The following is a 13454-nucleotide window of genomic DNA, read 5'->3' on the forward strand; positions in this document are numbered from 1 at the left end:
AAGTCATTGGTTAAAGAAGGATATTGATTTTAATACAAAAAGGAGAACAGAAGCAAAAACAGATTTTGAGAAGGACTTTTATAAATGAATGAATAATGCTGTATTTGGAAAGACTAAGGAAAATGTTAGGAATCGACAAAACATAAGACTTGCTACATCTTGGAAACAGGCTTCAAAGTTAATTAATAGACCAAGTTTTGAGCGAGCAGAGGTGTTTTCAGAGAACTTTTGTGCTCTTCATTTCAAAAAAGAGAGTATTGAAATGGATAAACCTATTTATATAGGAACATCAATTCTTGACTTGTCAAAGTCGTTAATGTTGACTATTACTCTAATAATTTAAAATCAAAGTATAAGTATAATGTGTCATTGTTATAAATGGATAGATAGTTTTATATTAGAAATTAAGACAAGTGATATATATGAGGATATGATTGATAATATTGATATATATGATACAAGTAATTATAAGTCAAGCCTGGTGTTGGCTTAGTGGTTAGGGTGGCGGCTTGGGATCCCAGGGTCCTGAGTTCAAGCCCCGTTGGCTGCTGAATTAACACCAGGGGGTTGACTCAGCCTGTCATCCTTCCGAGGTCGGCGAAATGAGTACCAGTATACTGGTCCCGGTGTATGCCCCGGTTAGAATAGGTGTACCATATCCCTGTGTGTCGTAAGAGGCGACCAGGGTTGGCGTCAGGAAGGGTATCTGGCCATAAAACATTGCCTCAAGAAAAAGCCAACCCCTGCACAGCAGGGAAAAATGGCTGAAAAACGGTCTTTTTTTTAAAGTAATTATAAGTCAGGTGATGTGCTGTTTTCATCAAAGAATAAAAAAGTTATTGGTAAGTTTAAAGATGAATTGCGTGGGAAGGTCATGAGTGAATTTATAGGATTGAGATCAAAGTCTTATGCTTTTACGTATATTGATAATAATAACATTGAAAGGTGTGATAAGAAGCTAAAGGGAATAAAGAAAAATATAATCAAGGAAACAATAAACTTTAAACATTATTACAACTGTTTCACCTTAAAGAAGGAAGAGTACAGAAAAATGAATACAATAAGAAGTTATAAACATCAATTATATACAGAAGAGAATAATAAGAAAGCATGAGGAGCTTTTGATGATAAAAGATATATTTTAGAGAATGGAATCAATAGTGTCCCTTATGGTTCTAAGTATAAGTGTTAATATATTGGGTTGGAAATTTTAAGAGGCCACCGCTGTCTTTTTACTGATTTATAAATGATAGAACCAAGCAATAACCAAACCAATGAGTGGAGATGTAATCAGCCTTGGTATTTAAATGGGAAACAAAGAATCTGAGAAATATCAAATGAGTCTTATTGAAGAAATAACCGGGGTGAAAGTAGATAAAACAAATAAGTGGATAAATTTAATTAAAAATAAGTTGGAGGATGTAAAGAAAAAAAATATCCTTGAATGGATGGAAAACTTTGATGGTTATCAATTGAACAATGGAAAAACAATTTACTGCAATCTCAAAATGTTATGTGGCTCAGGAGGTGGTCAAATAAGAGCATTTTGAGAAGTTTATCATTTCATTTCTGCTCAACAAAGACACTTAAACCAAGAACCAAGTTCCAAGTTATTCTTTGTGAATTTTTTTTTTTTTTTTTTGTATACCTTGGTCGAGGCTCGTATGAGAGCTAACACACAACTCACAGCAAGGAGGCATGAGACAAGAGGGGCGGGAGTGGAAGGGACAAAACAGTGGGGAACAGACACATTAGGTGAACTGTGGAAGGGAGAGGGATGGGGATGGGACGGGGAACATGGCGAAGAGAAGATGGACATTTCAGGGACTTTCAGGAAGGAAAGCAGGAGAAATGAAGGAAGTGGGCTTGGGTGGATTATCGGGGGTAGAAAAGATCGAGGATTTGGATGGGGGAAGATAAGAGGTGGTGGTGAACAACTGTTTTGAAAGCCTGGAGGGAAGAATGGGAAAGAATAGAGTGAGGAAGTTTATTCCAAAGGTGGGAAAAAAGAGGAATGAAAGAGTGAAGATGAGCAGTGATTCGTGATTTTGGTAGTTTTACCAGAAGGGGGTTGTTGGCGGACCTTGAGCACCCTGTGGAAATATGGTGGGGACAAATCGCAGAGAGAGCAGGGGGGGCAAGGCTGGAGAGGAGTCGGTAGAAGACAGAAAGACTACCGACCAACCTGCGGTGATTGAGTGAGAGGCCCAAAGACTCAGCTTCATTGCGGGAGATGCCGATGATCTTAAATGCCCTGGTTTCGACAGCGTGAAGCCGAGAAAGGTGGGAGGCAGGAGCACCAGCCCAGAGGGGAGAGCAGTACTCCATCAGGCTACGGATAAAAGCTTTGTAAGTGGTCAGGAGCTCAAGAGGGCCGAGGAAGGACTTAGCACGACGGAGGATTCCCAGTCGGCGACTGGCTTTTGAGGCGAGGTTGGAAATGTGACTTTCCCAGGAAAGGTCATGGCAGATAGTGAGACCTAGAAGCTTGAAAGAAAAGACTTCTTCCAGAGGATTGTTGAGAAAGTGGATGGGGGGGTTTTGTAAACGGTCCTTTTGAAGAGACATAGTGAGAGTGTGAGATTTGTCTGGATTGAAAGACATGTTCCACGTGTTGGACCAGTTTGTGATTTTATCCAGATCTGCAGTGAGCGAAGAAGCTGCTGCTTGCCGGTCTGAGGGATGACAGATGGTACGGCAGAGGGTGGAGTCGTCGGCAAAGAGAAATAGAGGATTTTCCAGAGAGTCCGAGAGATCATTGATGAAAACCAGAAAAAGAACAGGGCCCAGAACGCTACCTTGAGGAACTCCAGCCTGCACAGGAAGAGGGGATGAAAGAACTCCATTTAGGGCCACACGTTGACTGCGACAGGAGAGGAAGTCTGCGAGCCATGAGTGGAGATGGCCTTGAATACCATGGGAAGAGAGTTTGGTGAGTAGGGCAGGGTGCCAGACTGTGTCAAAAGCACGTGATATGTCCAGGAATACGGCTCGGATTTCCTGTCTGGCATTGAGGACCTCCATCCATTGATGGGAGAGCAGAAGCAGCATATCCAGGGTAGAGTGACCTGGTCTGAAACCAAATTGATGATTGGAAATCAAGCCATTGGAGAAGAGGAAGGATTTCATGTTTGAAGCGATGATGGATTCCATCACCTTGCTGATGATTGGGAGAAGGCTGATGATTGGGAGAATATACTCAATGGAAATGAATGTTATAAGAAATTAAGTTATTCCCTAAAGTAGAACATGGACAAATATTTGTTGGTTCGCTCTTTGAGTGGAATGAAAATATAAAAGGACTGTGATTATGTTGGGGGGAAGAAGTGCTTTAATCAGTAAGTCTCAATCTTTCATAGTCTCAATTTTACATTTGCTCGTATGGGAGGGAAGGGGATAGGTGGGGAGAAAATAAGTCTCCTATTTTGAGCTTTTGGCGCTTGGGTCAGAAAGTTTTTCCATTTCCCCCATTCATTTGACTGGGAGTCCCAGAAACCCCATTTATCATCTACGTGTGTGTGTGTGTGTGTGTGTGTGTGTGTGTGTGTGTGTGTGTGTGTGTGTGTGTGTGTGTGTGTGTGTGTGTGTGTGTGTGTGTGTGTGTGTGTGTGTGTGTGTGTGTGTGTGTGTGTGTGTGTGTGTGTGTGTGTGTGTGTGTGTGTGTGTGTGCGCGCGCGCCTCAATGTCTGCTGTGTGTGTGTGCGAATTCATTATTATAAAAAAAATCAATTTCATATTTCAGTGAATGGAAAACTGTTACATTATAATTAATTCATGATTATTTCTTTTCAGATTTTGGCATGTCTAAAAAACGTACATACCTGGATTCATATGTACAATATGGCTTTGACTTCATTGTTGAAGATGGCATGGATAAGCCTCAGTGTCTACTGTGCTCAAAAGTTCTTGGAAATGGTTCATTGAAACCTTCAATACTAAAACAGCACCTGGAAGCTATACATCCTGCCCATGCATCTGATGACCACACTACCTTTGAGGCAAAGAGAGCTAGGTTTCAGGCTGCAGGAACACTGCCCAAACATGGCTTCGTATCTAACTAGAAACCAATGCTTGCAGCTTCCTATCACGAAGCACAGCGAATAGCAAAGGCAAAGAAACCTCACAACATTGCCGAGAGGTTGATTAAACCTTGTGCCTTAGACATGGTTGAACATGTATGTGGGAATGAAGCAAAACAGAAGATTCAAGACAATGCCCTTTCTAATGACAAAATTCATCAACATATTCGTGAAATGTCTCAAGATATTTGTCAACAAGTTATTGAACAGATCAAATTTCGCCCAGCAAAAATTTCTTTGCAACTTGATGAATCCTGTGATGTTGATAATTTTTCACAACTGCTTGTTTTTGTCCAGTACATATGTGGAAAAGAACTGAAGGGTGAATTTCTCTTCTGTGAAACTCTCCAACAAACCACAAAGGCTGCTGACATAATGCAGAAAATAGAAGACTTCTTTGAAAGGAACAATCTCACATGGGACATAGTTGGTTCAATTTGTAGTGATGGAGCCCCAGCCATGATGAGAGTTACATGAGGCTTCACTGCACTTGTAAAACAAAAGGCACCCATGTGATAACAATGCACTGTGTTCTTCCCAGATATGCATTAGCTGCGAAAACTCTTCCTGAAAATCTGAAAATGGTTTTGCAGAAAGTTATTGAGGCTGTTAATTTCATTCGTGCCCGAGCACTGAATCACCACTTGTTCAAAGCTTTTTGTGATGAGATGGGCTCTGAGCATTCAATTCATTTGCTTCATACTGAGGTGGGGTGGCTCTCACGTGGACTTATTCTTCACTGAGTGTTTGAGCTCCGTACTGAGGTAGACATTTTACTTCGTGACCGGAATTCAAAGCTGTGGGAAAAGTTTTCTGATTCAAAGTTCATCACCTCTTTTGGGTACCTCTCAGATATATTTACCCATCTTAACCAAATCAACAAACAACTCCAGGGAAAATCAGTAACCATTGTTGAAGTAGGTGAAAAGATGAAAGCATTGCAAACAAAGCTGGATTTATGGGCATGAAGAGTTCATCAAAAAAATTTTGCAAATTTCCCAAACTTGGATGAGGCCATTAGAGAAAAACCTGGTGCATTACCTGAAATAAATGAAGACATCACAGCACATTTGAACATCTTGAAGCATCATTTCACTGGCTACTTTCCAGAAGACATGATACCTACAGAAATATGGATATTAAGACGTTTTACCACTGATCTGTCAGAAATTAGAGATGACAACCCAGCAAAAGAGGAGCTGATTGATATTCAGTCCTCTGCTAGTTCTTAAGGAAGAATTTGACAGAGTTGGTGTTGATTTCTGGATGAAAGTCACAGATTCATTCCCACTTCTTACTCAGCAAGCCTTCAAAGTGCTTGTTCTCTTTGACACCACATATCTATGTGAATCAAGTTTCTCTACTTTAGTAGCAATGAAGACAAAGGCAAGGAACCGCCTGAAAGCTGATGACGACATGAGGGTAGCGTTGTCATCAACAACTCCTCGAATAAATAAACTGGTTTACTCAATGAATCAGCAGAGTTCCCACTGATAATGCTTCTGGTATTTTTGTTTGATCTTGTTTGATATAAGTTGACTATATATTGTTTTCCTTTATCAAAGTTTATTTTGTGCAAAACCTTAATAATAAAGTTGTTCCACCCTTTTTTCTGTGCCTCTATGCCGGCTATGCATTTTTTTGCATGGGAGTAAGGGGGTAAATGGCGAAATACATCTAGCCGAGGGGGTAAATGACAGAGGAAGGGTTGAGAATCACTGCTCTAAACCATTCACATGTACAAGTAATTCATAGTGATGCCTTGAAAATAGCCTCAAATTGGTACTTTTCCCCCTGCTTAGATATATCCAGAAGGCTGTGCACTAAAACTTGCGCTGATCCAAACATGGGAACACATTATTTTGAATTCAGTAATTCATCCCATTGCCGAAGCACTACATTTCAAGTAGTGCCCCCAACGGTGCAACAAAAGTCAATTTCTAGCCACATTTACCTGCCATACCTCACGGCATAATAAATCAGCCTTTTCTCAAATTCATGCTCTCAATATTATTTATACATTACTTCATATCTCCATTATGATCGTCATCATGAAATGCCTGTAATCCCGTTTCGTTAGACAACCCGGTGACCTCCCCATGACTCCGTTGCCCTGGGCGCCGTTAGAAAGGACAATTGTTCACTCTATAGACAAATTGGATTGACGATCACATGTTGCTTTTACTTTCTGCTTGTTTGTGGATCTGCACATACCTGATTTTTGGCTTTCTCTGCCTCTAAGCATTTATATCACTGTTGAACTACCGTGAGGTCGAGAGACCCATTAAGACTTGATTCAGGGGAGCCCATATTGGAATCGGACAGCTCCCAACCTGCCCTTTGAGAATAAAAAAAATGCCTGAAAATAACAACTCCTGCTCTCCCCCCTCCCCTCACTCCCAGGAATAAGTAAAATCCCATCAATTTATCATGTTGTTGCTCTAACTTACTGCCGGCAAGCCAGTACAGGTCAAACGTATCCATAAGTGTACTGAACTTTTTCAGTACAGTGTTAAGTTTTTGACTCTATGAACCTGACAGAGTTTTTGTTTCTGAATTACAAAGGATGCAGAGGAATTGAGCAAATTGTATCAGAGAAGATAACTAGATCAATACAGAGAAGACACCTGGATAAATGCACAAAATATACCTGGATCAATGCAGAGAATATACCGCTGTACTCATATGTTGCTTATATTTTGATGCTTTCAGATGTGAGATCAGTCGGCAGTGTGGTAGAATTGTGCTCTGCAAACCCACAAATCCATGACGGTCCATCTAACAAGTCCCTGGTTTTGCCTTTTGGTCGCCTGTGCAAGACAGGCATTATTTGGCCACCACAGTCTGGCTATATCCCAATGACAGACCCAGTAGAACCTGGACAATGCCATAGAGTTCATACTTGTGGAAACCCAAAGTTGTAGACATTGAATAGTTGTTTAAACATTTGACGTCGTGCCCACGGCTGAGACTCACTTGTAACAAGCAGCAGTGACTGCCACTGATCAATAACAAATTACAACCAAACAACAGGACAATGCAAGTAAAAATAGTCGAGGGGAGGGTGGAGGAGGAGGACAAAGCACGGTGTAGAATTTGATGGATAACCTTGAACTGGGATGATTCCAATGAAAAATCCTGTACTTGTATGAAATCAATGGATATGGACTCAGGTAGCCAGGATAACTGAGGCCCGAGAGGAATGCACACTCAACTCTGAGCCGAAAAGCTTGGGTTTGAATCCTGACCCGGCTATAAACTGTCATCCTGGTGTCTTGCAGGCCGGACGAGGCATCAGTGTGTGCCATCCCTCGGATGGATGTAAAACCGGGCGTCTCATCTGCCAGAATTAGTTGGAGAACGTTAAAGATCCTACGGTGTTCTTCATGAGGAGTAGGTGAGTTATTGCTGGCACCTTGAACAAATTACTAACTCCGACTCTGACTGCTGCAAAGGTAATGGCAAATCACTCACCGTAACCAAACCACCCTGAATAACCAAACCACCCAGCACATTCAAACTACCCAACATCACCCTTGCAAGAAACTGCTTTGGCAGCACCAACGTATAATAAAGTATGGTACATCACATCAGTATGGACTGAAAGAATAACCCAAAGATTAATCTCCGCGTGAACAAGCGAGATTGCTTTAAACAACAGTCTTTGTCGCCCCCTGTCGCTCTTCTCCCTCCATGGTTTTTTTTGTTCAGAATGAACACCCTTACAAGGAACTTCAATGCAGGAGGCCATGAGGCCCATTAGGGCTGCACAATGGTTGCAAACCTATGGTTGTTTGTCCGTGCTTTATCCTTTTTAAATGAAGTGACAAACAAGGCAGCGGCAAGTGCCATTTTGAAGTCTCGGGGTCATTCTGTTCCTTTGGATTCTGATGTCATATTTAAACCCGAGTGTCACTTTTAGTCGCTGAGTGACTTGAAAGCCAAAGGTAACATGATACGAGTCACAAATGTAACTTTTGCTAAAAAAGGAATGTTTGTACCGGCCATATCCACTTTGGCGACCCAATATGGTTATATCTACGTATCTATATGTGATGGAGCAAGTGTATGCGATTATGTATGTATGTATGTTGGGTGGTCGCTAGACTACCCTTATTCTCAGGTTTTCCGTCTGTCTGTATGTTGGGTGGTCGCTGGACTACCCTTATTCTCAGGTTTTCCGTCTGTTGGGTGGTCGCTAGACTACCCTTATTCTCAGGTTTTCCATCTGTCTGTATGTTGGGTGGTTGCAAGACTACCCTTATTCTCAGGTTTTCCGTCTGTCTGTATGTCTGTCTGTTTGTTTGTATGTAATGGACAGCTCTGGAGGCCAGAGGAGTCAACCGATTTTTATGAAACTTGACTGGTATGTTCATACCAGGATCTAGTTGTACGCTTTTGAGCACCGTTGATATGAACGTCACCGTTGCCTAGCAACGGGACTTTGAAATTTTTGAAAAAATCAGAAATTTTTTTTTTTCGAAAATCAAAAATCAGCTTCCGCGCTTTTATGCACACTATAATCAACCTCTTTGTCAAAAACTGTATGACCAGTATGCAGTTATATACCGGCCACCCATGTCGCCTACCGGCATGTTTGTATGTATATCTGCTCCTCACCCATTGGTTGGACAGCTGACCTGACGTCACCCACAATTGTGACCTGAAATACTTAACCTAAAGTGCCCAGAAGACCCCAAAGACCCAAAGGCCCAGAAGACCCCAAAGACCATGAAGACCCCAAAGAACCTGAAGACCCAAAAGACCCCGAAGACCGAAACGACCCAACAGCCCAAACTACTCCAAAGACCGAAAAGACCCCAAAGACCCTGATGACCCAAAAGACCCTGACACCCCCAAAATACCCCAAAGACCTAAAAGACTCAAAATACCAAAGGTAATACCCAAAATACCCCAATGACCTAAAAGACCCGGAATACCCAAAAGACATAAAGACCTGAAAGACCCCGAAGACCCTGAAATATCCAAAAGTCCCCCAAGACCCCAAAATGCCGCAAAGATCCAGAAGATTCAAAAGAGCGAAAATACCCTGAATACCCAAAAGCCTGAAAAGACCTTGAATATCCACAAGACACAAAAGACCCTCAGGACCCAAAAGATCGTAAAGACCACAATGAACCAAAATATCCAGAGTACTGAAAGTCACTGAGGACCCTGAGGACCCTGAAGACCTAAAATACCCAAAAGACCCAGACGCAAAAGACTCTGGAGACCCAAAAGACCCAGGGCATCCAAAAGATCCCGAAGACCTAAAAGCCCATGAAGACCCAAATACCTCGAGAACCCAAAATATCTTGAGGACCTAAAAGACCCGACGGACCCAAAAGACACAACGAGACCATCATGGACCCATGGAAATTCTGCATAATGTAAAATGTGACTTCAGGTCCCCCACCCCCCCCCCCACACCCCCACACAATCCCATGTCTTTAACCCCCTCCCACCACACCCAAACTGTGTGCTCCCCTCCCGCTTTCTTCAAATCCTCAAACCCCTTGATCCCAACTCTGTTTCTTCTCTTCTCTCCATCCCCCAAGCCAACTCTGTCATCCCCTCCCCCTTTCTTCAAGTCCTCAACTGCCCTCAAACCCCAAGTACTTCATCCCCCTTCCAACCCCAACGCCACCCCCCTCCCCCCCCACCGTTCAACGTCTCAATCTCCCTCTTCCAATTCCATGCACCCTCACTTCCAACGCACCCTTGCTTCATGCACATAACTTCATGGGATTTTTTTGCCTGCACAGAGCTGTCAGTTGCCTATATACACCACCCAAATAAAGGTATGCGTCAGAAGAATGTGTGCCATGCTTGTAACAAGTTCACCCATTGGGCGGGTACTCTGCTAGTCTATTGTTACGGTTCTAGGAACCATATGCATACAAACATAGTTGTCCCGAAGTCAGTTATTCCATTAAGTATATGTGCAGATAGAATCCCTCTTTGTGTGTAGTGGGACGACACTGGGGTGCATTGCGATGTTTTTTTAGTTAGATTAATAAATCATTATATCCCATCCACGACGACCTATGGTACCCTCTGCCTGCTCGCACCTTCATCTCACTTGCTACTCTCGCATGGGCTGAACAAAGCGCGTGTTTGCCTCCTCGCCTAACCGGCAACTCGTTTCCGAGGCAGAATCTTTGTGTAGTACCTTTTCGGCGAGTCCAGACACGCGGAGTGGGCGGGCTTCCCGGTATGGCCGAAATCCCGCCCAGAAAGGGCAGCCCCATGGAAGCCCCGTCCAATCAGGGCGAACAGTGACGTCGGCTTCCCCACTGAGGGAGATCTATAAATTATGAAGCAACCCTGGGAGCGTAAAGCGTTGGAGTGAGACAGTTGGAGTGAGTCGGCTGGTTGGAGTGAGTCGTAAAGCATTGGAGTGAGTCGGCTGGTAGCGAAAGAAACGAGAAAGGTCGTGGAGTGGTTGCGCTTTTTGGGGGTCACTCGTTTAAAGTGTGAGAGTGCTGGGAAGACCTCGACCCGACCTTGACCGGGTCTCTCGTAGGGCCTTGTCTGCAGCCCTGATCCCCGCTTCGGACTCCGCTCTACTCGACCCAGGCTCCTTCGCAGACACGGTCTCCACGCGGGCGGCCGTGGACAGAGCCGCATGACCATTGACAGGTGCCGCACCACGGAGCATCCCTTCCCTCCAACGTTCAGGTACCCGAAAGAACTGCGATTTCAGCTCACCTGCCTCTCTGGCTGCAAAAGGTCCTTCGCCATACATCTGGGTTTATTTTTGTCCAAGTGTGTGGTGCCGTCTTTAAGTAGAATTGCATAAGTGTTTTTATTTGATCATTGTAAATCTTGCCTGTTTTATTCTCGCGACAAGTCTGCTCTGTGTCTCCTTTGTAAGTTGCTGTAAAATTGTCGCACTACATCTTTCCCTCATCTTCCCCTGCATAACATCCACAATAAATCTGTTTCCTGTGCCACATATTTTTTCCTCGCTTTATTGTAAATAAATGATTGTAGAAATGTTCCCAGTTCGTTTTCGTCTTTTCCTTCATTGGTCCAGTATGGTTCGGATCCGAGTTTTAGCCGGGTCTTTATTCCCGATATTCTGTTCATTCTTGCTGGTACGTCCTTGGTAGTTCCGCTCGGCTGCATCCGATCCGGAAAGGTGGTTGGTAGTTGGTGGAGTGATCCAGATCGGGAAAGGCGTACCGAGGGCGTGGTTCCCCGGTAGACGACACCATGTGGTTAATTAGGTAAATTGGTTCTAGACAAAAAAGACCCTACGCTACGCGGTGGAGGTATTGGCGTCCACGGTCGGTTAAGCGACTCGCCGCCTCACGGAATTATCTGTGAGCGACGGCCTACAATTCCGGGAGTCTGGTGGGAGACGATGTAACTTCCCCCACCTAGCGGTCGCTCTCGCCACCGGTCCCCGGCCCGCAACAATATAATATATGAAGCACTTTCAAACCACTGCCTGACTCACTGACTGATATGAAAGATCGGTACTTTCCGGGTGACTTAAGAAGCTGAAATTTTGCGAACCAATGAACATCGAAGGCGGTACACCAGGAAAAAAAAATCACAGAATCCGGACAACATCCAGAAATGAAAATATAAATAAATGAAAAAAAGAAGAAAATAAATTGATGAAAAATCAAATGCACATGAGTAAGCACAGTTCATATGCTGTCACAATGTCGAAGCACACCCGGTGAGTGTATATATATATATATATATATATATATATATATATATATATATATATATATACATTTTGTTGATTTCTGTTGATTATGCCAAACTATCAAAGCACTGACACCTCAATGAACAATGCCTTCTTTTCTATATATATATACACACACACACACACATGTATATGTATATGTATATATATATATATATATATATATATATATATATATATATATATATATATATATATATATATATATCCAAATACATACACTCGCGAGGTACTCGTGCTATGTATGCATGGCAAGGGACTCTTCATATTTTTGAATATATTCTGGAATATTGACACTTATTGCAACTGACGACATTCTGATGTTATATTTATATAACCTCCCACCCACCTTAGGACATCCGCTAGGACCACAAAATGTTCAACAGAAGGTTTGATGGGGCTAAACCCAAAACTGAGAGAGTCGTTCAGGGTCGGCCGGACAGACAGACACTCCTTTGTCATGCAGATATCAGCATTCGTTCGAAGAAATTATTGAAAGCCAACCGTAAAAATCAAACGTCAGAAAACAAGAACGACAATTAAACTTCAGAAGTATAAATAATCCACCAAATGGCCAAGCAGGTATAATACATAACCTTACGAAGACAAATAACAATGAAGGTGATGTAGTGAACACAACGTAACAAGTTAAAATGTTTAGCTGGCAGGAAGCATGCCCAGATGAACCAGAGCCCATTTACTTCGCACATCCAATGATGGCAAGTGAGGACCTGGCATGATGTCTCAGTTTCCACGCCTTTCCGCACCGGCAAACCCGATGTTCGGACATTCGGATCGACAGCCCAGCTCCCAAGTGTAGCCTCCAAACAGGCACTAAAATAACAACGTAAAAAATTAATAACCTCAGTGGTGCATGGCACGGCGTACACCGTGAACCCGAGAACCACGGAAGTAGTGTGCTCATCCAGCTGGACAATCATCTTGAGTTACTTGGCGAAAGCTTCAGGAGGTACAAACTAAGTATGAGCACTTTACAGGGCTGGTACAATCAAAGACTTACACGCTAAGCCCTCTCTGGACTCACTATACTATATATGGTGGTCGTACATTACCAATGTATAGTATGTTGTAGAACAAAAGAATTATGATGGTACAGAGTACCCTGCAGCACCATTTGTGTGTTATCCACGATGGATCGTTTGTAAATAATTCACTTTAATCCTTCAGTCTTTTTCATCCAACATTCCACCCTCCACCCCCACTCTTTAAGCCTTCCCCCATATTGTAGCATTTTACAAACCCTTTATTCACAAACATTTGTGTGGTAGCAAAGATGGGAACTGGGGTTCTCAGGAATACCAGAGTATCTTGTATGTATGAAAGGAAGAAAGCAATACCTTGGGGAAAGGTCGTGTGTACAGCAGACACATCAGGCGAGGATGGAAGGGCAGAGGTGAGAGTCGAATAGAAATATTTCTTTCAAAAGGTCTCAGAGCATCAAGGAGAAGGAATATCATCCGAGGCTCATGAAAGGGTACATCTGCATGAGGACTATATGGTGGAAAGATTGCTTGACAAAGTGAGTGAAGCTTGTATGAGACGTCGTAATGACTTTCTCCCATGGTTTTATTCAAATTCAATGGCGTTAATAACTGAGTATAAGTTATTGTAAATGATATGCTGTTTAC

General features: G+C 42.8%; 1 protein-coding gene and 1 long non-coding RNA gene across 3 annotated transcripts in view; one reads left to right on the forward strand and one right to left on the reverse strand.

Annotated features, from left to right (window-relative positions):
* The window catches only part of LOC147010868 (uncharacterized), a 71100-nt gene extending 65286 nt beyond the window's left edge, over nt 1-5814 (forward strand). For both annotated transcript variants that reach the window (XR_015052593.1, XR_015052594.1), the window contains exon 4: nt 3793-5814. This is a non-coding gene — a long non-coding RNA (uncharacterized LOC147010868). The remainder of the gene's footprint in view (nt 1-3792) is intronic.
* Nucleotides 1-13454, reverse strand: part of LOC147010869 (uncharacterized) — a 60311-nt gene that overhangs the window by 26006 nt on the left and 20851 nt on the right. The window lies entirely within an intron of this gene.

This window comes from Eptatretus burgeri, chromosome 16, assembly GCF_056783735.1.
Source record: "Eptatretus burgeri isolate ZD-2024b chromosome 16, Ebu_testis_v1, whole genome shotgun sequence".
Classification (NCBI taxonomy): Eukaryota; Metazoa; Chordata; class Myxini; order Myxiniformes; family Myxinidae; genus Eptatretus; species Eptatretus burgeri.